Source organism: Apodemus sylvaticus, chromosome 6, assembly GCF_947179515.1.
Source record: "Apodemus sylvaticus chromosome 6, mApoSyl1.1, whole genome shotgun sequence".
Taxonomy (NCBI): Eukaryota; Metazoa; Chordata; class Mammalia; order Rodentia; family Muridae; genus Apodemus; species Apodemus sylvaticus.
In genome coordinates, this window is record NC_067477.1 from 26,115,241 (window position 1) to 26,142,767 (window position 27,527).

Consider the following 27,527-nt stretch of genomic DNA (forward strand, 5'->3'; position numbering starts at 1 on the left):
GCTGACAAAACATTAGCCCTTCAAGCAAGTAGTTAAGTTAATGCAATCAACCAAAATCTATCTTAAGAGGCAATGGCCTTTCACAACAGAAACAAATGCACAGTTCTCTATTATTTTGCAATTTCTTCAAATCTTCTTTTTCTTTACATTTATTTATTTTTGGCTTTTACCTCTATCCAGCTAATAATCATAGGGAAGCACAAAAGGAGTTTTCTGTCCCTGCAGTTTATCACTTTTAAACATCATAATCCGCTCAGTGGAACTATAATCATCTCTGCAGGAATTAAATGTGATGTCATTCAAGATTATAACATTAAGTGAGAAACAGACAACAATAAGCTGAACATTATTAAGAGCAAGCATCTCTGTCTTATAAAAGTATATTGTGTGCATACAGCAGATCTGTCTTTAAGAACTGGATCAAATTAAAGAAGAGTAAACAAATGTAGAAAAGTATTACATTTTCACATATTAAATTTTCTGATGATTTTTATTGTAAAATTTTACTGAGCCACTAAAGTCAGATTGATTTTGGGGCATTTACATGAGAAGGATCACAGATATACATTTTATTTTATTGGTGATCATCATAGAATTTGACCATACTACAAACAGAAAGACCACTCTAAAACTCTGACAGCAATTTGTTGAAAAGCTTGATATAATGCTCATATCCCAATCCTGTTTCCGATGCTTCTGGTTGACTAGTTTCCAAGTAAGGTCAGAGTACTGGGATTTACAGAGCTCTCAGGGGACACTCTCATATGGTGTCAAGATGGAGGATCAGTGATGTGTGCAATGATGCTCAAAGGATAACATTGTTTGAGAAACAGTTCTTTCTTTTGTTGCAATCCACTGATAGAATTTCAGAGAAAATCATAATTTGAAGTATTGTTTGTTATCATTGTAGCCGATGGATGAATCCCATTTCATTATTTAGTTTTGATAAGGCTTTATAAAGTTTTTAGAAAAAATATTTTGATTCATACCCATGATCTGCATGTATGTCTATCTAACATGTATGCATATTACCCACAGAGGCCAGGAAATGGAACTGGATATCCTGAAAATGGACTTACAGGCAATTGAAGCCACAACGTAGGTGCTGGAAATTAAACCCAGGTTCTCTGGAAGCAGAGAAAGTAACCTTAGCTGCTGATTCATTCCTCCAGCATCCAGACTCTAATTATAAAATTCAGATTTAGGTTGACTATAAGTACACAAGTGAATCTGAAACCTTAAAAATAAAGCATGTTAATTAACAGGCAATAACAACAGCAGAATAAAACATAACATGGCACAAAAAGATCTTTCGCTAGGAGTATCTGAGAGAGCAAATCATAGAAAAGACACCATGTTTCAACTGTTTTATTATTATAGTTAATATAATCATTAGTCATATTTAAGGCATATCTCATAAAATATAATGAAAAAGAAAATTTTAAAAAATGAAAACAGAAAACTGGAAAGAATTTTCTTTTATGCTGGATTTTTGCTGGATGATTTTATGTCAACTTGAGACAACCAGGGTAATCTAGGAATGGGGGGAAAACAAATGACAAAAAGTTCTCCAAATTATCAGGATGTACAGAATTCTTATTTTATTTTTTAATTTTTCTCTTTTGTTGATTATTTTTATTTATTTTTTGAACATTTTATTGGTTATTTTATTTATTTTCATTTCAAATGGTAATCCCCTTCCCAGTTTCCCCTCAACCAATCCCCTATCCCACCCCCTTCCCCTGCCTTTATGAGGGTGCTCCCCCACCTGACCACCCACTCCTGCCTCAGCATCCTAGCATTCTCCTACTCTGGGCACCTCCACAGGACCAAGAGACTCCATTCCTAATGATGCCAGATAAGGCAATCCTCTGTTACTTTTCCATTTTGAGCCAGCGGTCACCCCATGTGTACTCTTTGGTTGGTGGCTTAGTCCCTGGGAGCTTTGGGGGGTCTCATTGGTTGATATTGTTGTTCTTCCCATGGGGTTGTACTTTCAGTCCTTGCCCTAACTCCTACACTTTGGTCCCCACACTATGTTGGATGTTTGGCTGCCTGCATTTGCATCTGTATTGGTCAGGCTCTGACAGATCCTCTCAAGGGACTGCTTTATCAGGCTCCTGTCAGCATGCACTTGATTATTTTATATATTTACATTTCAAATGATGTCCTCCTTCCTGGTCTCCCCTTTGCAACCCCCCACTGCCTACTGTTTTCCCTTTGCCTCTAAGAGGGTACTCCCACATCCACCCACCTACCCCGGCCTAACTCCTATAGCATCTCTTAACTCTTCCATAGGGTCCCTTGTGCTCAGTTAAATTTACAGTTGACTGTAAATTTCTGCATCTGTCTTAGTTAGGGGCTGGCAAATCCTCTCAGAAGGCTCCTGTCTGCAAGCACTTCTTGACATTTGCAATAGTGCTAGGGCTTGCTGCAGATGGGAAGATCACAAGTTGGGGGTAGTCTCTGGATGGACTTTCCTCAGTCACGGCTCCATTTTTTTGTCCCTGCATTTGCTTTAGAAAGGAACAATTCTGGGTTAAAAAAAATTGAGATTGATGAGTGGCCCCTTCCTTCAACTGGCATCTATACCTATCTACAACAGGCAGTCTCTTCAGGTTCTCACTTAATGTCATCTCCACTGGGTCCTGGGAACCTCTTGAATACCTGGCAGCTGGGACTTCTAGTGGTTCCCTCCCACCTGTTCCCTGACCTTCAAAGCTCCATATTTCTATTCAGTCACTGGACTTTTCTTCTCTCTTTTCCCCTAACTGAACTGCTCCTCCCTGTTTTCTCTCCCCCTCCTCTCTCCTACTCCCTTCCTCTATCTCATATGATTATTTTGCTACCCCTTCTAAGTGGGATTGAATCATCCACAGTTTCATCTTCCTTCTTCTTGAGCTTCATATGGTCTGTGAGTTGTATCATGGGTAATCTGAAAATTTGGGCTAATATTCACTTATCAGTGAGTTCATACCATATAAGTCCTTTTGGGTTTGGGTTACCTCACTCAGGATGATATTTTCTAGTTCCATTCATTTTCTTTCAGAATTCATGAAGTTGTTGAATTCAATAGCTGAGTAGTATTCCATTGTGTAAATGTACCACATTTCCTGTATCCGTTCTTCCATTGAGGAACATTCAGGTTATTTCCAGCTTCTGGCTTTATAAATAAGCTTGGTATGAGCATAGTAGAGCACATGTCTTTGTTATATGTTGAAGCATCATTTGAGTATATTCAAAGTAGTGGTATAGGTCGGTCTTCATAGGGTACAGAGCTAAACAGAATTTTCAGCTGAGGAATTTCTCATGGCATAGAAACACCTAAAGAAATGTTCAGCATTCTTAGTCAGTGGGGAAATGCAAATCAAAATGACCCTGGGATTCCACCTCATACCAATCAGAATAGATAAGACCAAAAGCTCAGGCAACAGCAGATGCTGGTAAGGATGTCGAGAAAGAGGAACACTCCTCTATTGCTGGTGGCTTTGCAAACTGTTACAACCATTTTTGGAAATCAGTCTTTTAGTACACAATTCTGTAGAGAGATATTTTAGATTAGTGATTCACGGTGGAGGGACCAACCCATTGTAGACAGTATCAATCCTGGGATGGTGGTTCTGTGTTCTATAAGAAAGTAGGCTGAACAAGTCATGGAGAGCAAGCCTATAATAAGTAACACCCCTCCTAGCCTCTGCATCAGCTCCTGCCCCCAGGTTCTTGCCCAGCTTGAGATGCGGTCCTTACAGCTTTTGGTAATGACCTGTCATCCCATGAGTGAAATAAGCCCTCTCCTCCACAATGTGCTATTTTGTCATGGTGCTTCATCAAGCAGTAGAAACCCTAAATAAAATAGTTGTAATTTACTGATTGATTTTTTTTTTGGTTTTAACTGTGATCAGAACATATTATACAAATATTTGACATTGTCAGAAATATGGGTTAATACACCTCAACAGGACAAAAATAAAATAGCATGTTGATCTACAACCTCACTGTTCTTACTCAGACAGGTTTGCATGGAATTATGTTGCTAGTTACAATACCTATACAGAGTAGAAAGATGTATAAGGAAATGGAAAAGTGTGATCAAATATGGTATTGGTCTATGTATCCAGAAGGCACAATGTTTAGCATTATCACAGAAGAGTTCTGATGTTGAACACCACAAATCCTTTTTCGGCTAATCAGCAAAAATCTTAGTGATACTATTTTTATATAATATGAAAGATTAAAGAGTTTAAGAAATTTTATTAAAACTCTCCTCCTCCTCCTCCTCCTCCTCCTCCTCCTCCTCCTCCTCCTCCTCCTTCTTCTTCTATCCCATACATCCTAGCTGAAGCCTTCTTTTCTTCTCCTCCTCTCAGTGGTATATTTTGCTTCAGCATCTGGCATCTCATTGATACCCATGGTTGATTCAGTTGAGATAGGACTAGCTAAGCTGGTACCCACTTCCATATAATTCCTTTCTTAAACTGCATGCTTGGCCAAACAATATGATTTTCTGAGATGCAGGGATAATTGGTCTTCTAGAGGGTATACAAGTAGCTTAGAACTCTTTTCTAGAATGCCTAAGCAAGCTCCCAATGATCCTTTTATAAGATAACAAAGGAAACAAGAGTTCCTTGCTGTAGCAATGAACCAATAGATCCCTTAGGGTGGCAGAACTTAAGAGACAAAGGGTTAATGTCCTCATGAGAATAAATGATATTTCCACCTAATCTTTTCTCTAGTTTCAGTAACTCGATGAAATTCACAATAGTTTCATCTCTTGACACAAACATCATATAAATGAACTATAGGTAGTTAAGTAGTCACAACTGCAGTTTCTTCTTTAACCTTTGATAAAGGAAGCATTAACCCTCTGTTTATCCCAACATAGTAGACCCATCTAGAACAGTAATATAGGAGACGAGACAGGAAGTCTATAACAGAAACTGCATGAGATAACATAATAGCACATCTGATTTTCATTCTCTATCTATCTATCTATCTATCTATCTATCTATCTATCTATCTATCTATCTATCTCTCACTGTCTGTCTCTCTCTCTGTCTCTCTCTCTCTCTCTCTCTCTCTCTCTCTCTCTCTCTCTCATTTTGGTTTCTTCTGCCGCCTTCCCTCTCCTTGCTCAAATATATTTCCTCCCTAAGAAAGTATAATCAACAGAGAGCAAATAGATATGCCTAATTAAGTGGAGATTATTTTAATTTTGATGCATATAGAACAAGCAGGTACTGTCAAAAATACTTTGAATAATTAAGCACTTGATTTTTTGAAGTATAGCTTTGAAAACTTTATGTATGTGTGGTATTTAAGACTAATTTTTAAAAATCCACAAGATCATTAGTGTAGTATAGTGACAAATAAGTTAATGTGGAAATGGAAATACCATTAGGCAATTGGGTCTGGGTTGTACAAGTCAGAGGAAGCAAGTTACTAAGCAGTAATTGTCCTCAGTTTTGTCAGTTCCTGCTGCCAGGATACTGCATGGAGTTCCTGCCTTGTCTTCCCTCAAACATAGATTTAAAGCTGTAAGATAAATAAAATTTTCCTCCCCCAAATTTGTTTTGGTCATAAAGTTTATCTCACCAACACAGAACCAACTTAAACAGCTATTATGCCAGTAGAGACTCTAAGGAATATACTTATCAAATCTAGATGTCCTCAGGTATGTAATATTTTAGAATAACCTAGCTTAATTGAAGTTATATTTTCATTTATAAGTATAATTTACAGACAACCTTATTCTTTTATTTCACTCATACCTCAATGCAGACCTTAGGCAAAGAAAAATATTATGTTTGATATTAATAAAATAAACTGTGCAGAGAAACTGGTTATTCAAATGTAGTTTTCTGAAAATATGCCATTCCTTCTGGCCTGTATAATACAGCACACCAACCAAGGAACTCACTACTTTACTAATGAAGTGATGTGAAAACCTCTCTATTGAGTTCCTTTGGGGGTCACAATTAATTATACAATTTGCTTTATTGTTTCATTTGCCAGTATTTTCAAATGAAAATTTATTTAGATTTTAAAAATTACTTTGCATATTTCAGTGCACATGGCTGCTTTTGTGTTATAATATTAAACTACACACAGTTTAAATATCCTGATGACAGCACAGTGGCTAACAAATTTGATACAAAAATAAAAAAAAATCCCAGAATTATTGTTCATGATATAGATTCTATTTAATTTCTAAGTTGTAATTATTATGCTAAAATATTATTGAGGCAGTAATAGTAATTTCATTACTAATAATCATTTACTCTGCAATATTTAGAATAGGTATGTGTGTATAGTATATTAACTCATAGTCTTATGAAAGCAGTCACTTTCTCTGAAATCAGATTTTCATCAAGAGTAACATATACATAGTCAAAACTTTCAATATCCTTGCAAATAACACAAAAGCTCTTCAAAACACTTTATTCAGTTTTTATTATTAAAAACATAGCTCATATAATTCAACTCATCAAAACAAGCAGTTCTGATGTTGATCAATACAAGTTCAAATGTTTTCTTTTAAGATAGTGCAGCTTTTACTATGATTACAGCTATTATTTCTGTGTTAATTGCAAAATAGTCCAAAGAGAAATAATTCAAAGACCTCTCCGCTTCCGGATCCAGATCAGCCTGGGTGGCAACACCACATCTCCAGGTCCTGCAAGAGGCAAGAGGGGCTTCCGGGCAGCCAGCGGAGAGTAGTTGGTCTGCTCCGGTGAATCCAGCAGGCCCCAGCGGGAGCCTTCAGGTGCCTGCTTTGGGATATGAACAACCTGGGCCACAGCACTCAGTCTCTGGGAAATGAGGGAGACCTGGTGAGCACCCAGAGGCAGTCTGGGAGCTAACAGCACAGCATGCTCCTGTGGCACAGAGCTTAGGCTCCAGTCCGGAGGCCTCTGGCAGTAGCCCTCAGACCTCTCCACTTCCGGATCCAGATCAGCCTGGGCGGCAACACCACATCTCCAGGTCCTGCAAGAGGCAAGAGGGGCTTCTGGGAGGCCAGCAGGGAGAAGTCAGTGTGCTCAGGTGAACCCAGCAGGCCCCAGCGGGAGCCTTCAGGTGCCTGCTTTGGGATCCGAACAGCCTGGGCCACAGCACTCGATCTCCAGGAAGTGCGGGAGACATGGTGTGCACCCAGAGGCCACCTGGGAAGGGGCAGCTTGGACTGGTGAGTCCAGCATTGACAAGATCAACTAACACCAGTGAGAACTAGATGGCAAAAGGCAAACACAGGAACGTCACTAACAGAAATCAAGGCAATATGGCAACATCTGAACCCAATTCCCTTTACCTGCATGTCCTAGATACCCCATCACACCAGTAAAACAAGATTTAGATTTAAAATCACTGGTCATGATGCTGGTACAGGAACACATGAAGGACATACTTAAAGAAATTCAGGAGAAAATGGATCAAAAGTTAGAAGCCCTTGCAAGGGAAACACAAAAATCATTGAAAGAAATCCAGGAGAATACAAAATCCAATAATGAGGAAACGCAAAAAACACTTAAAGAAATATAGGAGAACTTTGGTCAACAGGCTGAGGTCATGAAAGAGGAAACACAAAAATCTCTTAAAGAATTACAAGAAAGCACAAACAAGCAAGTGAAGGACCTAAGCAAAACCATCCAGGATCTAAAATCAGAAGTAGAAACAACTAAGAAAACTCAAAGGGAGACAACTTTGGAGATAGAAAGCCTTGGGAAGAAATCAGGGGACATAGATGCAAATATCAACAACAGAATACAAGAGAGAGAGAAGAAAGAATCTCAGATGCTGAGGATACCATAGAAACCATGGACTCAACAGTGAAAGAAAATGCAAAATGCAAAAAGCTTGTAACCCAAAGTATCCAGGAAATCCAGGACACAATGAGAAGACCAAACCTAAGGATTATAGGCATAGATGAGAGTGAAGATTTACAACTTAAAGGGCCAGCAAATATCTTCAATAAAATTATGGAAGAAAATTCCCTAACCTAAAGAGAGAGATGCCCATGAATACACAAGAAGCCTACAGAACTCCAAACAGACTGGACCAGAACAGAAATACTTCCCGACACATAATAATCAAAACACCAAATGTACTAAACAAAGAACGAATATTAAAAGCAGTAAGAGAAAAAGGCCAAGTAACATATAAAGGAAGACCTATCAGAATCACAGCAGACTTTTCACCTGAGACTATGAAGGCTAAAAGATCCTGAGCTGATCTCATGCAGACTCTAAGAGAACACAAATGCCAGCCAAAACTACAATATCCAGAAAAACTCTCAATCACCATAGATGGAGAAACTAAGATATTCCATGACAGAACCAAGTTTACCCAATATCCACAAACCCAGCCCTACAAAGGATAATAGGAGAAAAACACCAATACAAGGAGGGAAACTTCACCCTGGAAAAAGCAAGATAGTAACCTTTCATCAAACCCAAAAGAAGTTAACCAATCAAATTTAAAAAATAACATCAAAAATGACAGGAAGTAACAATCACTATTCATTAATATCTCTTAACATCAATAGATTAATGCCCCAATAAAAAGACATAGACTAACTGACTGGATACGTAAACAGGACCCTACATTTTGCTGCTTACAGGAAGCACACCTAAGGGTAAAGACAAACACTACCTTAGAGCAAAAGGCTGGAAGACAATTTTACAAGCAAATGGTCTCAGGAAACATGCTGGAGTAGCCATTTTAATATGAGATAAAATTGACTTTCAACCCAAAGTCATCAAAAGAGACTCTGAGGGACACTTCTTGCTGGTCAAAGGAAAAATACAACAAGAAGAACTCTCAATCCTGAACATCTATGCTCCAAATGCAAGGGCACCCTCTTTCGTAAAAGAAACTTTATTAAAGCTCAAAGCACACATTGCACCTAACACAATAATTGTGGGTGACTTCAACACTGCACTTTCCTCAATGGACCGATCAGGAAAACAGAAACTAAACAGGGACACAATGAAACTAATTGAAGCTTTGGACCAATTAGATTTAACAGATATATATAGAACATTCTATCCTAAAGCAAAAGAATATACCTTTTTCTCAGCACCTCATGGTACCTTCTCCAAAATCGACCATATAACTGGTCACAAGACAGACCTCAACAAATATAAGAAGATCGAACTAATCCCATGCCTCCTATTAGATCACTATGGAGTAAAAGTGCTCTTCAATAGCAACAAAAACAACAGAAAACCCACATACACGTAGAAACTGAACAATATTCTACTCAATGATACCTTGGTCAAGGAAGAAATAAAGAAAGAAATTAAAGACTTTTCAGAACAAAATGAAAATGAAGACACAACATACCCAAATCTATGGGACACAATGAAAGCAGTGCTAAGAGGAAAAATCATAGCCCTGAGTGCCTCCAAAAAGAAAATGGAGAGAGCATACATTACCAGCTTAATGACACACCTGAAAGCCCTGGAACAAAAAGAAGCTATTTCACCCAGGAGGAGTAGAAGGCAGGAAATCATCAAACTCAGGGCCAAAATCAATCAAGTAGAAACAAAGAGAACCATACAAAGAATCAACAAAACCACAAGCTGGTTCTTTGAGAAAATCAACAAGATAGATAAACCCTTAGCCAGACTGACCAAAGAGCACAGAGAAGGTATCCAAATTAACAAACTTAGAAATGAAGAGAGATATAACAACGGAAACTGAGGAAATCCAAAAAATCCTCAGATCCTACTACAAGAGCCTGTACTCAACACAACTGGAGAATCTGGAGGAAATGGACAATTTCCTTGACAGATACCAAATACCAAAATTATATCAGGACCAAATAGATCATCTAAACAGTCCCATAATGCCTAAAGAAATAGAAGGAGTCATAGAAAGTCTTCCAACCAAAAAAAGCATAGGACCAGATGGTTTCAGTGCAGAATTCTATCAGACCTTCAAAGAAGAGTTAACATCAATACTCTTCAAACTATCCCACAAAATAGAAACAGAAGAAACACTACCCAATTCCTTCTACGAAGCCACAATTACGCTGATATCAAAACCACACAAAGATCCAACAAAGAAAGAGAACTTCAGACCAATTTCCCTTATGAACATCGATGCAAAAATACTCAATAAAATTCTTGCCAACCGAATCCAAGAACACATCAAAACGATCATCCACCATGATCAAGTACACTTTATCTCGGGAATGCAGGGTTGGTTCAATATATGGAAATCCATCAATGCAATCCACTACATAAACAAACTCAAAGAAAAAACCACATGGTCATTTCATTGGATGCTGAAAAAGCATATGACAAAATTCAGCATCCTTTCATGCTTAAAGTCTTGGAGAGAACAGGAATTCAAGGCCCATACCTAAACATAGTAAAAGCAATATACAGCAAACAGGTAGCCAGCATCAAACTAAATGGAGAGAAACTTGAAGCAATCCCACTAAAATCAGGGACTAGACAGGGCTGCCACCTTTCTCCTTATCTTTTCAATATTGTACTCTAGGTACTAGCTCGGGCAATTCGACAACATAAGGAGGTCAAAGGGATACAAATTGGAAAGGAAGAAGTCAAACTATCATTATTTGCAGATGACTTGATAGTCTACCTAAGTGACCCAAAAAACTCCACTAGAGAACTCCTACAGCTGATACACAACTTCAGCAAAATGGCAGGTTATAAAATCAACTCAAGCAAATCAGTGGCCTTCCTATACTCAAAGGATAAGCAGGATGAGAAAGAAATTAGGGAAATAACCCCCTTCACAATAGCCACAGACAGTATCTTGGGGTGACTCTTACCAAACATGTGAAAGATCTGTATGACAAGAACTTCAAGACTCTGAAGAAGGAAATGGAAGAAGACCTCAAAAAATGGGAAAACCTCCCATGCTCATGGATCGGTAGAATCAATATGGTTAAAATGGCCATTTTTCCAAAAGCAATATACAGATTCAATGCAATACACATAAAAATCCCAACTCAATTCTTTACAGAATTAGAAAGAGCAATTATCAAATTCACCTGGAATAACAAAAAACCGAGGATAGCTAAAACTATTCTCAGCAACAAAAGAATGTCTGGGGGAATCAGTATCCCTGACCTCAAGCAATACTACAAAGCAACAGTGTTAAAAACTGCATGGTATTGGTACAGTGACAGGCAGGAGGATCAATGGAACAGGATTGAAGATCCAGAAATGAACCCACACACCTATGGCCACTTGATCCTCGACAAAGAGGCTGAAAACATCCAATGGAAAAAAAGATATCCTTTTCAACAAATGGTGCTGGTTCAACTGGAGGTCAGCATGCAGAAGATTGCGAATTGATCCATTCTTGTCTCCTTGTACTAAGCTCAAATCCAAATGAATCAAGGGCCTCCACATAAAGCCAGACACTCTGAAGCTAATAGAAAAGAAACTGGGGAAAACCCTTGAGGACATCGGTACAGGGAGAAAGTTTCTGAACAGAACACCAATAGCATATGCTCTAAGATCAAGAGTTGACAAATGGGACCTCATAAAATTACAAAGTTTCAATAAGGCAAAGGACACCATCAAGAGGACAAATCGGCAACCAACAAATTGGGAAAAGATCTTCACCAACCCTACATCAGATAGAGGGCTAATATCCAATATATATATAAAGAACTCAAGAAGTTAGACTCCAGAAAACCAAACAACCCTATTAAAAAATGGGGTACAGAGTTAAACAAAGAATTCTCACCTGAAAAACTTTGGATGGTGGAGAAACATCTTAAAAAATGCTCAACTTCATTAGTCATCAGGGAAATGCAAATCAAAACAACCCTGAGATTTCACCTTACACCAGTCAGAATGGCTAAGATTAAAAATTCAGGAGACAGCAGGTGTTGAAGAGGGTGTGGAGAAAGAGGAAAACTCCTCCACTGCTGGTGGGGTTGCAAATTGGTACAACCACTCTGGAAATCAGTCTGGCGGTTCCTCTGAAACCTGGGCACCTCACTTCCAGAAGATCCTGCTATACCACTCCTGGGCATATACCCAGAGGATTCCCCAGCATGTAATAAGGATACATGCTCTACTATGTTCATAGCAGCCCTATTTATAATTGCCAGATGCTGGAAAGAACCCAGGTATCCCTCAATAGAAGAGTGGATGCAAAAAATGTGGTATATCTACACAATAGAGTACTATTCAGCCATTAGAAACAATGAATTCATGAAACTCTTAGGCAAATGGATGGAGCTAGAGAACATCATACTAAGTGAGGTAACCCCGACTCAAAAGGTGAATCATGGTATGCACTCACTAATAAGTGGATATTAACCTAGAAAACTGGAATGCCCAAAATATAATCCTTACATCGAATGAGGTACAAGAAGAAAGGAAGAGTGGCCCCTTGTTCTGGAAAGACTCAGTGAAACAGTATTCGGCAAAACCAGAACGGGGAAGTGGGAAGGGGTGTGTGGGAGGACAGGGGGAGAGAAGGGGGCTTGCGGGACTTTCGGGGAGTGGGGGGGCTAGAAAAGGGGAAATTATTTGAAATGTTAATAAAAATATATCGAATAAAAATAAATAAATAATTCAAATGGTAGAGAAAACAGAGACCAACACTAATAATTGGAAGTGGTCTCCCATACATTAATATACATAATATGATAGGTTTATCAGCTATGCTGTTATAGTTAATAATCTGCTTTCCTCTCTACATATATAAACACACAAAGACTCATGATTCTATTATCTTTTTGGTCTTTGAAGTTAAATATGAAATCTATAGTAATAATAAAACATGTATTCACATTTATAGCTAAGCCATAACAAAAAGTTTCATGAATTATATTTCCTCTATTTTAAATTACTTTATGAGCATTTTAATAAAATTTTCATCAAAGCTTTTTTTATTAAATGCATTTTGGCTTTATATTGTATTGAGATTAGCAAATTTGTATAGCTCCCTCAAACTCCATCCATCTCAACCATATTTAAAAATTATGATTAAATGTGATGATTTTTTCAAAAGAAATTTGTTTTGATCATAAATATTGGGTTAATCATAATGATGATATAAATCAACAAAATTCTAATTTCAAGCAAAATTTATAATTATAGATATAAAATTATCAATAAAAATCAGCAGGATGACCATATTTAACTGAACATTTCCAAAGAAAGAAAGAGGAAAGAAAAGTTCTGGAAGATATTTTCCTCACTTGTCATGAGATTCGTGAAGGTCTTCTCTCAGCCATCTTGCCTTTTACTCAATCTTTTGTGGTCTGTTCATAGACTCTATGAACATGGTCAAAGAACAAGGCTCAGAGTCATGTGCACTTAACTCTGGAAAGCCTGTGTCTTAGCAGGTGGTCCCTGACAGATCCAAGCTCCTAGAAGCAGGCCAGGGAATGAAGCCTGGGAAATCCCAGGGTTATGCTATTTCTGCCTTCCCAGCACGGTTTTCAGTTCCAAGGGTCATGTTACTTTTCAATTCTGCTAAATCTATTAGCTTCATGGGAATATGGCCTGATATAGTGCTGAATGTTCTGTCCTTGGTGTTCTGGAAACTGCAGAAAAATTAGCTTTGGCTTTAACTGAATTCCACCACTAAGCAGCCAGGAAACCATAGCTCACATTAGAGGACAAATGGGTATTTAATTTATATTATAATACAGTCCTATCTCCCTGTTACTCCCCTCTTTTCTATTCTTTTCTCCTCAGATATACTGACACGATTCTGAATTTTAGAATAAAAAGAAGAGAACATATTAACTTCAAGCTGCCATAGCTCAGACAAGAAATATAATTGAGAACTACCCATTTTAAAAATACACATAGGGATTGACAGTTAATGTCTGCTGCATAATACAAACATTTTGCATATCCTATTACTGCAGTGTCTTAACAACTTGAAAATTCACTCTGGCATTTTGCACTAACATTGCAACTAACTATATGATGACAGCAGACTCCTGAAATCCAAGTCCTCTGATAAGTTATTCTCTTCTGAAATAGCACAATAAATAATTTTCTCCTTCAGTCATTCATTGTACTTTAGTAAGACAATCACATTTGTTAAACAAGCACTGTTGTATAGAACTCATGTTTTCTTTTTTATCTCTTTGACACAGGCTGTAGCATGGATGCATTTATGAATCAACTATTTAAGCATGGTGGGAAATTTTTTTGTGTTTGTGTAAACTCTAAGAGGACTGTTTTCATGTCATTTTGTGTATCAGAAGCTTGCTTTGAATTTGAAGATTAAACTTTATGAAAAGTCATTTATTTTACTAACAAAAATTGCTCTAAAATGGTAAGTACTTCAACCAGCAATTTCAAAATGTGATATATATATATATACATGCATACATACATAAAGATAGGGTTTATCTGTGTAGACAATGGCTGTCCTGGAACTTACTCTGTATACCATGCTTGCCTTGAGCTCAGAGATCCAGCTAACTCTGCCTCCTGGGTACTGGCATAGCACTATCACCTGATACACAATGTGATATTTTTAAAGGAATTTGGTTTAAGGCGATGATTGTGAAAGTAAAAATTATCATTTTAATTTTAAAATATTACTTTAATATTATTTTAAGGCACATAATTTATGATTACATTAATTTTATTACTATAAAATTATACAAATTGCTGAAGAAGATTCATACAAATATTGTATTAAAAAGTGCACTTTCTGAAATGAAAGTTATCCTAACAATAACTGTAGGAGCTGGAAGATCATCAGAGAAAAGAGTTCACTGCAAGGCCTGATAATCTGTATTTGATCTCTGGAACCATCACAAGCTACCTGGGGTAGCAATCATCTGTAACCCCAGGGTTGCTAAACAGAGATGTAGGTAGAGACAGAGAAATATGGCAGAATCTTGCTGATTTGATAACCTTTTTTTTTTTTAGACAGAGAGAGAGACAGACACAGAGAGAGAGAGAGAGAGAGAGAGAGAGAGAGAGAGAGAGAGAGAGACAGAGAGAGACAGAGAGACAGAAAGACACAGAGAGAGAGAGAGAGACCGAGAAATTATGAAAATGTGACTTGTGTGCTATAAGTGAGCCATTCTCTGAGAAACGTTCTACATAGCAAAGTGGTAATTTCTGTGTTAGTTTTATCTGGGTGTAATAAAATATTCTGACAAAACAAAACAATCAAAAAAACAAACAAACAAACAAAAACAACAAAACCCCAGACCTCTGATAAGATAAGTAGGTTTATTTTGGTTTCCAATTTCTGAAAGATAGCCCATTATGGTATGGAAGACTTAGTGTTATAGAAAGCAGTGCAGATAATCTTGAATATCCATAGACAGAAATTAGAGAGAACCAGTACACAATATTTCAAAAGCTTCCCTAAGTAATATACTTCTTCCAACAAAGTTCTGACTCCTAAAGTTTCTGTAACTTTCTCAAACATTCCCACAAGCTGGTGACTAATGCTGAATGAGTCTATGGGATGCTCAGAATGTGAAATTATAGAGATGGAGTCAACATATAATCTTTCAGGTGCAAAATTTAAAATCCTGAGTGAGAGAAAGGGAGAAATAGAGGGAAGTAAACAATGAAGTAAATCTAAGAGAATTCCAGAATGAACAGTTATCCAACCAGCACAGGGAGACAGAGACAAAGAGGTCAAAGAGTTCAAAGATTGAAGGAATCATAAAAGGAGTGTGTAATAGATACACAAAGAGAAAAAATAAGTGTGGACTTATGAATTTCTTCAGGAGAAATCAGTTATCTGGTTCCCATTCTTTCAGTGTAAAAAATATGTGTATTAGTTTCAATTATGTACATGTGCTGGTGTCAGTGGGATTATGTGCATAAGGTACATGTGGCCTGTGGCTACAGAGGTCAGAAGCTTCCAGTCTTCTGGGGTACAAGTAACAGGTGATTAGGAGCCACCTGATGTTGGTGCTGGAAGGATAGGTCCTTCTGGAAAAACAATTTTTCTTAAACACCAAGCTTTTGTTTAAAAGAAAACTACAATTTATCTAGTTTTGATGAAAGATTTCTTTTGATAACACATAAGTAATAAATTCATACCAAGTATAAAACTTCTGTACAAATGTTCAGATATTAGCCAAAACATTCCAGAATACAAATAATTGTGAATGCTTTTATTGAATTACATGAAATTACAATAAATAGTCTTCCCCAACCACTCCGTGTCCTACACAATCACTAGATGACTCTTTTATCAATGTCCATGAGGGTCTCTGTTCCTGTAGGAATCACAGAAAGTTCTAATCATTCTCTCTTTGATTTAGTGCAGTCTTTGATAAGCATCATTTTACATTCTTCTTTTACTTCATCCTTCAATCAGGAATATGTTCATCTTTGCTCTCTTCTCATTTACTTTTCCTGAACTCCACAAGAGTAGGCATTAAATTTCTTTTCATCTAATGACTTGAAAGAATTCTTCTTATCTATAAATATCTTATCACAGTTCTAGAAGCTTGGTTTTATTCACAATATTTAAGAACAGTAAACAAAGCATGAGAGCACTTGCATTTAATCCCAGCACTTAGAGGCAGAGGAGGCAGAGGAGGCAGAGGTGGCAGAGGCAGAGGCAGAGGCAGAGGCAGAGGCAGAGGCAGAGGCAGAGGCAGAGGCAGGAGTATCTCTATAAGTCTCAGGCCAGCCTGGCCTGCAAAGTGAGTTTCAAAACAGCTAAATGTGCTATATGACAAAAGAATGTAGTCTAAGAAACAAAACAAAACAAAAAACAGACAAAAAAGAAACAACAAACACAAACAAAATAATATAACAAATACAACAAAAAAAGAAATATGAATATATACTTTATAAGGTAATTAAGCATTTACCAAGAATAGAATAGGCATTTTATATTTCCACTCCAAGTTTTTAAATTTAAATTTTAACATTTTTTGTTTTATCATTAGGTTTTATATTACAATTATTAGGCCTTTGAGAATTTTATACATTGCATTCTCATAATTTTTTTCTGAATACCAGGGTTTTATTAAGTTTCTTGAACATATATGTAATGGGGGTGACTTCTAATCTAAGAATTAAAAATCAAATGACACATTTTTTTGTTTAATAACTTTATAACTTTATTAAGAAACTACCAAACTATTTCCAAGATTGCTGCAACGTTTCTTTTCTTTTCTTTTCTTTTCTTTTCTTTTCTTTTCTTTTCTTTTCTTTTCTTTTCTTTTCTTTTCTTTTCTTTTCTTTTTCTTTTTCTTTTTCTTGTTCTTGTTCTTTTTCTGTTTCTTTCTTTTTCTTTTTCTTTTTCTTTCTTTCTTTTTCTTTCTTTCTTTTTATTTTTTGGTGGTGGTGGTGCAATACTACAGAGAAGAGCAATAGTGTTAAAAACTTCATGGTATTGGCACAGTGACAGGCAAGTGGAGCAATGGAATAGAATTGAAGACCCAGAAATGAAGATGAAATGAAACCTTAGATGAAATGCCCTACAGTTAGGACAGGGAAGATGTAGAAAATGTAGAACACATCTTCAACAGAAAGACAGGGCATCAAGTGAGGAAAGGGTTTGCCATCCTTCAGTCCAAACTCTGACACATAATTGTTCCTGTCGAAAAGAACTGCAGGAATGGAAATGGAGAGGAGCCTGAAGAACAGATGGTCCATTGATAGCCCCAAATTGAGATCCAGCTCAAGAGAAGACCCAAGGCCTGACACTATTGCTGAGTTTATGGAGTGCTCACCAAAAGGAACCTATCATGACTGCCCAATGAAAGACACAACAAGCAGCTGAAAGAGTCAGATGCAGATATTTGCACCCAACCAATGGACAGAAGCTGCTGACCCTTGTAGTTGAGTTAGGGAAATGCTGGAAGAAGCTGTGGAGGAGGGAAACCCTATAGAAGGACCAGCAGTATCATTTAACCTACCTCCCACAAGATATCTCAGACACTGGATCACTAACCAGGCAGTATGCACCAGCTGATATGATCCCCCAACAAATATAAAGCAGAGAAGAGCCAGGAGTAGGTTCAGAGAAGTTGCACCTAACCTTTAAGAGACTGGAGGCTGGAGGGAGTTCTGGTGGGGTGGGTGGTAAAGAGGTGGGGTCATCGTCATGGAAAAAGGGTGGGGGGATTTGAGGGGGTATAGGGAGGACCAGGAGGGCAATAAAATTTTCAGTGTTAAAATAAAAAGATTAAATAAAATTTAAAAAACTAAGATAACCCAAGGATTAGCTTTTGCCTGGTCTTTGTAAATTGATGGGCAGGATTTGTTTATTATAAAACATGTACAATCTTCTGAGTGGCACATGTGTATCATTCTAATAAGATTTAATTCTAGTCCCCTAGAAAGTTAATAAAACCCTATGTTTAATGGACCATGTATTTATTTGATGTTTATGAACTACATTCGGGGGAATAGTTAATCCTATTCTAAAAGTTAAAAAAACATCATCAGCTGCTAATTATTAAGTATCTTAATTGTCAACATTCAAATATAACAATGGATTATCTCATCCAGAATACTTAGCAATAAGATTTAAAGAAGAGAATACTCATCAACTCTGCTCATTCAGCTCACAGATGTTGTTTCCCAATTGTTTGTCAAAGAATGAAGTCATGGTGCTGGCATTTTCCTGAGCACAGAAGCAAAGTCTGGTAGTTTGAAGTTTCTCCACTGGATGTGAGAGATCTTGAAGGGATACAGGATTCTGACTTGCAGAGAAAACAGCCCTTTCTTCCCTATAAATATCTTCCTTTAAGTCTTAATATTTATATCAGTCCATTATACTAGGAATCTTGACAAGCTTCTAATGTCTAACATGACTCAATCTACTTTTTCGAAGGTAACAAAAAGGTGATATTTTTAATGGGTAGAAAATAATTAATATTTATAAAAAGTGTTTTTTAATATAATAAAATAATAATTTATTGTTTCTTATGTTATATGAAGACTAAAAAACTTATTCCATTTTATTTCAAACTATTTTAGGTCTTAAACAGTTATTAGGCTTATACAGTTTTAAACAGTAAAATTAGTTTTAATAATTATACATTGAGGATTTTAAATTTAGTATATCATTAAATTAAAAGAGATAAGAAATAAATACAATATTGTATTTCAAAACATTGATGTAATTAATTGACATTACGAAACTAGAAGTTAACATTAATATACTAATAAATGTTTACACACAATACATATTTATAGAACATTAAAACACATTAAGCATGTCATAATATTAAAACATTACATCTAGCTGTACATGAAAATATTTAAAGGAATGTTTTTCTGTATTAGTTGATAATTTTGACAGTTGTTCTGGCTCAGTGTCAAGAGATGTGAAAACTTCGCAATTTCTATGAAACACATAAACTATATCCCTACACTTTCACTTTAACAAGCACTGAAAAGTCTAAAAACTTTTTTCCTCTTTTGGTTGAGGGCACAAGTTGATTTGCAAAACAGTGCACATGTTTTAGAAGCTATAGTGATATAAGAAGGAAAGGAAAAGCTTTAGTTGGTCAATAACCATGACCATATAATATTTCCTTCTCTTATCAGTGTGATCAACATGTGAGACATGAGCGTATTTTAATACCATGGGCCTTAAAACAAACACATCCTCTATCTCTATTCCATAAAACTCATCTCTTCTCTAATGTTTTGGTATATCAGGGTATATTTAGAGAAAACATTTAGAGGATTTCTTTAACACTTCCTTGCTAAAATCTTGGATGTAGTTTGGGTGTCCATTGTATTTTGTATATTTTATTAACAGGGTAAAGTAACAATCTACAACCAACAAGCTGCTGGACATTAGACTATGTGTCATGGAAATTTATACAGGTATAAGAATGAAGACTTAACTGTAGTTTTAATATATTCTCCCGATCCACAGTTTGGATTTCTGATGACTAAACTGTCTTGTATTACAGAAATCTAGAAGTTTTAATTTAGAAAACTTTTTATATCATTGTGTATGTTTTATTTGCATTATTTTCTCTAAACAAAAATTTATTTTTCACTTGTACAATACATTCAACAATAGTTTCCCCTTTTTTCTACTCCACCAAGCATCCCTTTATCTCTCCCTTCCCTAGATCCACTCTGCCTATTCTCCTTCCTGAAAAAAGCAGTCTTCAAAGAAACCATTATCACACACAGGTAAGAAAAGGCAAAGCCCTCATATGAATACTGGGCAAAGCAAAGCAGCAGGAGAAAAAGAGTCCCAAGAGCAGGCATACCTTCTCTCGGTTTAAGAGTCCCACAAAAAGACCTGTCCAATATGTGCATAGACGATTCATTGACTGACTTTGTTTTCCTAGTTTTACCCATCCCCTCTGACTTTAAGAATCTTTCATCCCATCTTTCCTTGAATCACTTAAGCTCCCAGGTAAAGGACACAATGGAGACCTATGGTTAAGACTCACTTCCCTCATATTGTCTGATGTGGGAGGCCAAACTCGGGAAACCAGACCCTCAACAGCTCTCACCTTGAGAGTTCACTGACCTTGCAGTTCACAGCTGAACCACCCCCTTCTTCACACAAGGATGATCAACTGGTTCTCATCCTGGCCAAACACCTGGGGTTGTCTAGATGGAACCAGCATTCCAGAAGAGCTGCTGGATGCCACAGTCAGCATCTGTCCCAGATGACCTTTCCTCCTTCTATGCTTTTAGCATCCCACTCAGCCCCTCCCTGCTTCCTCTTATGGAGTGTTCAAAACCAGGCATTTTGCTTTTCATTAAAGAGGCTTTGACAAGACCCCCCTTTTGCTTGGCCTCTCTCCTTTTTCTTTCCCATTTCTCTTTCAGGCTTGGGTTCCCCTCAGCTCCCCAAATAACTTGGTCCCACGGGTCGGGACTAGTGGTGCCCCACATGGTGCTCGAGGTATGGACCTTTCCCGGATAGAAATCTCCCAGGAAAAGGCCACTGTGGCAAAGAAGTCATTGGGAGGAGGCGCTTTCACCACTCATGAAAAAAAGTTTTCCCTTGGTAAGTTTGCATTTCCATCCCATTAGAAATGGACCATTGTCTAAAGAAGCAGTCTTCATTAGAGATCTGAAAGCTTCTCTCAGGAAAAGGGGAGTTAGAGTTAAAAAGAAAGATATGGCAAAAAGTAGGTCGAGAATTAAGTGAAATATTTACCACGCAGGGCCCTGATGCTGTCCCACCTCTCTCCACGTGGTAATGGCAAGTCTCTACTTATCTACACTCTCTCTCTGCCTTTCTCTGTCTCATCTAACCCATTGATTTTCATCCTCTGTTCTGAATAAACTTTATTCTATACCATGTCTGTGTGTGTGTTCACCTAGGCACCCCTCTTCCTCCTTGTTAAATCTTAAACAAGAGAAAAAGCAGGTTTCAGGAAAGCAGTTTTTTCCATGTGTAGGACGTGGTATTAAAAAAAAAAATGATTAAAAGCTATTTCAAAACTCTCCTGGAGAGGAGAGGAAAATGGGAGATGTCCTGTTTCCTCTCTGAAACCTACTGGAGATATCCTTAGTTCTGGTTAAGATACTAAGTTCTGGTTGGATCTCTTTGGGACATCAAGTTCCCTCACTGTCTGTTGTCTGTCTTTGGTGCACCAAAACCTGTCCATATGTGTGTCAATTTATGTTGTCCATTGCTTTGATTGCTGAATGATCATTGTTTTTATGTTTTATGTTAAAAAGAAAAAAAATGGTAAAAAAGCTTTTTCTGCCAGCAGTCCTGCCAGTCTGCAATTTACACAGAGGAAGCTAATTTAAGGTACCTCACATTCTTAAGTAGGAGTCAATCACAGCTGGAAAAAAAGATGCTTTAAAAAAGTCACCAGTCCGTGAGCATGGGAGGTTTTTCCAGTTTTTGAAGTCTTCTTCCATTTCCTTCTTCAGAGACCTGAAGTTCTTGTCATACAGATCTTTCACATGTTTGGTAAGAGTCACCCAAGGTACTTTATACTGTTTGTGGCTATTGTGAAGGGGGTCATTTCTCTAATTTCTTTCTCAGCCTGCTTATCCTTTGAGTATAGGAAGGCTACTGATTTGCTTGAGTTGATTTTATAACCTGCCACTTTGCTGAAGTTGTTTATCAGCTGTAGGAGTTCTCTAGTGGAGTTTTTTGGGTCACTTAGGTAGACTATCATATCATCTGCAAATAATGATAGTTTGACTTCTTCCTTTCCAATTTGTATCCCTTTGACCTCCTTATGTTGTCTAATTGCCCGAAGTACAACTTTGAAAAGATAAGGAGAAAGGGGGCAGCCCTGTCTAGTCCCTGATTTTAGTGGGATTGCTTCAAGTTTCTCTCGATTTAGTTTGATGCTGGCTACAGGTTTGCTGTATGTTGCTTTTACTATGTTTAGGTATGGGCCTTGAATTCCTGTTCTTTCTGAGACTTTAAGCATGAAAGGATGCTGAAGTTTGTCAAATGCTTTTTCAGCATCGAATGAAATGACCATGTGGTTTTATTGTTTGAGTTTGTTTATGTAGTGGATTGCATTGATGGATTTCCATATATTGAACCAACCTTGCATTCCTGGGATAAAGCCTACTTGATCATGGTGGATGATCGTTTTGATGTGTTCTTGGATTCGGTTGGCAAGAATTTTATTGAGTATTTTTGCATCGATGTTCATAAGGGAAATTGGTCTGAAGTTCTCTTTCTTTGTTGGATCTTTGTGTGGTTTTGGTATCAGTGTAATTGTGGCTTCGTAGAAGGAATTGGGTAGTGTTCTTTCTGTTTCTATTTTGTGGAATAATTTGAAGAGTATTGGTGTTAAGTCTTCTTTGAAGGTCTGATAGAATTATGCACTGAAACCATCTGGTCCGGTGCTTTTTTTGGTTGGAAGACTTTCTATGACTCCTTCTATTTCTTTAGGTGTTATGGGACTGTTTAGATGATCTATTTGGTTCTGATTTAATTTTGGTAATTGGTATCTGTCTAGGAAATTGTCCATTTCCTCCAGATTCTCCAGTTGCGTTGAGTATAGGCTTTTGTAGTACGATCTGATGATTTTTTTGGATTTTCTCAGTTTCTGTTGTAATATCTCCCTTTTCATTTCTAATTTTGTTAATTTGGATACTTTCTCTGTGCCCTTTGGTCAGTCTGGCTAAGGGTTTATCTATCTTGTTGATTTTCTCAAAGAACCAGCTCCTGGACTCGTTGATTCTTTGTATGGTTCTCTTTGTTTCCACTTGATTGATTTCAGCCCTGAGTTTGATGATTTCCTGTCTTCTACTCCTCCTGGGTGAAATAGCTTCTTTTTGTTCCAGGGCTTTCAGGTGTGTCATTAAGCTGCTAGTGTATGCACTCTCCAATTTCTTTTTGGAGGCACTGAGGGCTATGAGTTTTCCTCTTAGCACTGCTTTCATTGTGTCCCAAAGATTTGGGTATGTTGTGCCTTCGTTTTCATTAAATTTTAAAAGGCTCTGATTTCTTTCTTTATTTCTTCTTTGACCAAGGTGTCACTGAGTAGAGTATTGTTCAGCCTCCATGTGTATGTGGGCTTTCTGTTCTTTTGGTTGCTATTGAAAACCACTCTTACACCATAGTGATCTGATAGGAGGCATGGGATTAGTTCGATCTTCTTGTATTTGTTGAGGTCTGTCTTGTGACCAATTATATGGTGGATTTTGGAGAAGGTACCATGAGGTGCTGAGAAAAAGGTATATTATTTTGCTTTAGGGTGAAATGTTCTGTAAATATCAGTCAAATCCAGTTGGTCCAAAGCTTCAGTTAGTTTTAGTGTGTCCCTGTTTAGTTTCTGTTTTCCTGATTGGTCCATCGAAGAGAGTGTATTGTTGAAGTCCCCCACAATTATTGTGTTAGGTGCAATGTGTGCTTTGAGCTTTAGTAAAGTTTCTTTTACGAATGAGGGTGCCCTTGCATTTGGCGCATAGATGTTCAGAATTGAAAGTTCTTCTTGGTGGATTTTTCCTTTGACCAGCAAGAAGTATACCTCAGTGTCTCTTTTGATGACTTTAGGTTGGAAGTCAATTTTATCTGATATTAGAATGGCTACTCTGGCTCATCTAGAGACCATTGGCTTGTAAAATTGTCGTCCAGCCTTTTACTCTAAGGTAGTTTTTGTCTTTGACATTTAGGTGTGTTTCCTGTATGCAGCAAAATGTAGGGTCCTGTTTCTTTATCCAGTCTGTTAGTCTATGTCTTTTTATTGGGGAATTGAGTCCATTGATGTTAAGAGATATTAAGGAATACAGATTCAACGAAATACCCATCAAAATCCCAACTCACTTCTTCACAGAGTTAGAAAGAGCAATCCTCAAATTCATCTGGAATAACAAAAAACCCAGGATAGCTAAAACTATTCTCAACAATAATAGAAATTCTAGGGGTATCAGTATTCCTGACCTCAAGCAATACTACAGAGCAATAGTGTTAAAAAAAAAAAAAACAACTGCATGGTATTGGTACAGTGACAGGCAGGTAGAACAATGGAACAGGATTGAAGATCCAGAAATGAACCCACACACCTATGGACACTTGATCCTCGACAAAGGGGTGGAAAACATCCAGTGGAAAAATGATAGCCTTTTCAACAAATGGTGCTGGTTCAACTGGAGGTCAGCATGCAGAAGAATGCGAATTGATCCATCCTTGTCTTCTTGTACTAGGATCAACTCCAAATGGATCAAGGACCTCCACATAATGCCAGACACTCTGAAGCTAATAGAAAAGAAACTGGGGAAGACCCTTGAGGACATCAGTACAGGGGGAAAGTTCCTGAACAGAACACCAATAGCTTATGCTCTAAGATAAAGAATTGACAAATGGGACCTCATAAAATTACAAAGTTTCTGTAAGGCAAAGGACACCATCAAGAGGACAAATCGGCAACCAACAAATTGGGAAAAGATCTTCACCAACCCTACATCAGATAGAGGGCTAATATCCAATATATATAAAGAACTCAAGAAGTTAGACTCCAGAAAACCAAATAACCATATGAAAAAATGGAGTACAGAGTTAAACAAAGAATTTTCACCTGAAGAACTTCAGATGGCGGAGAAGCAGCTTAAAAAAATGCTCAACTTCATTACTCATTAGGGAAAGGCAAATAAAAACAACCCTGAGATTTTACCTTACACCAGTCAGAATGGCTAAGATTAAACATTCAGGAGACAGCAGATGTTGGCGAGGATGTGGAGAAAGAGGAACACTCCTCCACTGCTGGTGGGGTTGCAAATTGGTACAGCCACTCTGGAAATCAGTCTGGCGGTTCCTCCAAAAACTGGGCACCTCACTTCCAGAAGATCCTGCTATACCACTCCTGGGCATATACCCAGAGGATTCCCCAGCATGTAATAAGGATACATGTTCCACTATGTTCATAGCAGCCCTATTTATAATAGCCAGAAGCTAGAAAGAACCCAGGTATTCCTCAACAGAAGAGTGGATGCAAAAAAGGTGGTATATATACACAATAGAGTACTATTCAGCCATTAGAAACAATGAATTCATGAAATTCTTAGGCAAATGGATGGAGCTGGAGAACATCATACTAAGTGAGGTAACCCAGACTCAAAAGATGAATCATGGTATGCACTCACTAATAAGTGGGTGTTAACCTAGAAAACTGGAATGCCCAAAACATAATCCGCACATCAAATGAGGTACAAGAAGAATGGAGGAGTGGCCCCTTGTTCTGGAAAGACTCAGTGAAGCATTATAGGGCTAAACCAGACCAGGGAAGTGGGAAGGGTTGGGTGGGAAAACAGGTGGAGGGAAGGGGGCTGATGGGACTTTCGGGGAGTGGGGGTCCAGAAAAGGGGAAATCATTTGACATGTAAAAACAAAAATATATCAATAAAAAAAAAAGATTAGTATGTGAAAAAAAAAGCCACCAGCCTGAAGTTTTGGAAAAATTTTGGTTTAACTGATGAAATTTGTGTAATCGCTTTATTCTTGTTTTTAATTGGTCTTAATGGTATGAGGTTTTACATATCTTGATTATAGAGTTATAAATTAATTGGTTATGATTTAAAAGGTACAGTGTTATTAAGAAAAGGTTTGTTTAAAACTGGTGATTCAGTGTCAGAGCCATCTTAACTAGCTACTTGTGGCATGACACAACCCAGGAAACATAGGCCTCTAAGATGCTGTTAAATTGGCATGGTGTTTTGTGTGAATCTTGGCCTAGAGATTGGACTTATATGATTTAAAATAATGTCTCTTTAATAAGTTACACTGCCATGCACTTGAACATAAGAACTGGCAGACAAACCTTGTGCTCTAAAAATAATGCGTTTGCCATTGATTTTATAGAAAATAGATTGTTTAAAGTTGGGATTTGCTTCCAAAGTTGTAGCTGTGCTCTAATATTGCAAGAAAAAAGTGAGTTACAATAAAAATTGCCAGTGTGTCGTTGGCTGCAGTTTTCAGTTTGCAGTCTGGATAAAGGCTCATGATTCTTAGCATATTTTGTAATTAAGATAATTTTAAGGGTGATACAGCTGTGGCCATTATAGGCCTATTGCCACTTTTCCACAAGTTTAATGGCTACAATGGTAGGAGCAAACTTTAACTCTCCAAGATTAAAAAGGAGATCTCAGTGGAAATTTATTTGATATCAAACAGGCTCCTTTGACTACTAGGAAACTATGAGTAGAATTTTTCTGAGAATCCTGAAATTACAGGCTCCTTTTGTTATTCAATCCTCAAAATGTCCTTGCAGGACAGGTGGATTTGGGTCTGGACTTAGATAAAAGGCCCAGATTAGAAGGTGGTTACATTTGAGGAACCACATTTAATGTCCTGGCCAAGGACTGAAGGTGGGTCCTTGGGGGAAAAAATTACATTTGAGTTAATGCATACCTTAGAGCTGACTCAGGGGAAGCTAGTGAGGAAGCTTGTGAGAAATTGTTTCTGCCTTACAGGCCCCACCTAAGGAGTGTTTGGCTAAAAAATACATTTTTGACAGATATGTCCAGGTGTGGTTTAAAATGCAGTTCAAATCTATGAAAGGTCAATAAGGCTAGAACTTATAAAGAATTTATAGAGAACTTATAAACGTATAACTTTATAAACTTATAAAGAACTTATAAAGGTGTTGAAATTTGGCCTGTCTATTCCATACAAAATATCATAGATATAAAGGGTTGTTTTTTGATTTACATTCTGATAATTATAAAAGCATTTGCCTCTAACATTAAAGAAGCAATAAAACAATTTCATTAGAAGGTTTTTTCCCTCAAGGAATGGTTAATAGCCTTATCTTATATGAGAAAAAATGTTTTGTCTCTGTTTCAATACAAGAAGCTAGGATCTTAAATTTTTCAGTGTGTAATGTTCATGGAATGTTGTTACAGGCCTTTGCTCCTAACTATGGACTTTTAGAATTTTTACATAAATGATCTTTAAAGGTTGTTAGGATATATTAATTGGCTTTATCTTATATTAACCTCATCTTAAGCTTGCCCTGGGAGGACCTAAGCCTCTGTTTTCAAGGTAGAAAACATTTGTTCCTTGTTTCAAGCAGCAATCAAATTGATTATTACAAAATATTGGTGGTTGATCTATTACATGACAAGCCTTTTTTGACAAAATTAATAATTGTTATCTAAAAGATAAATTGTTACAAA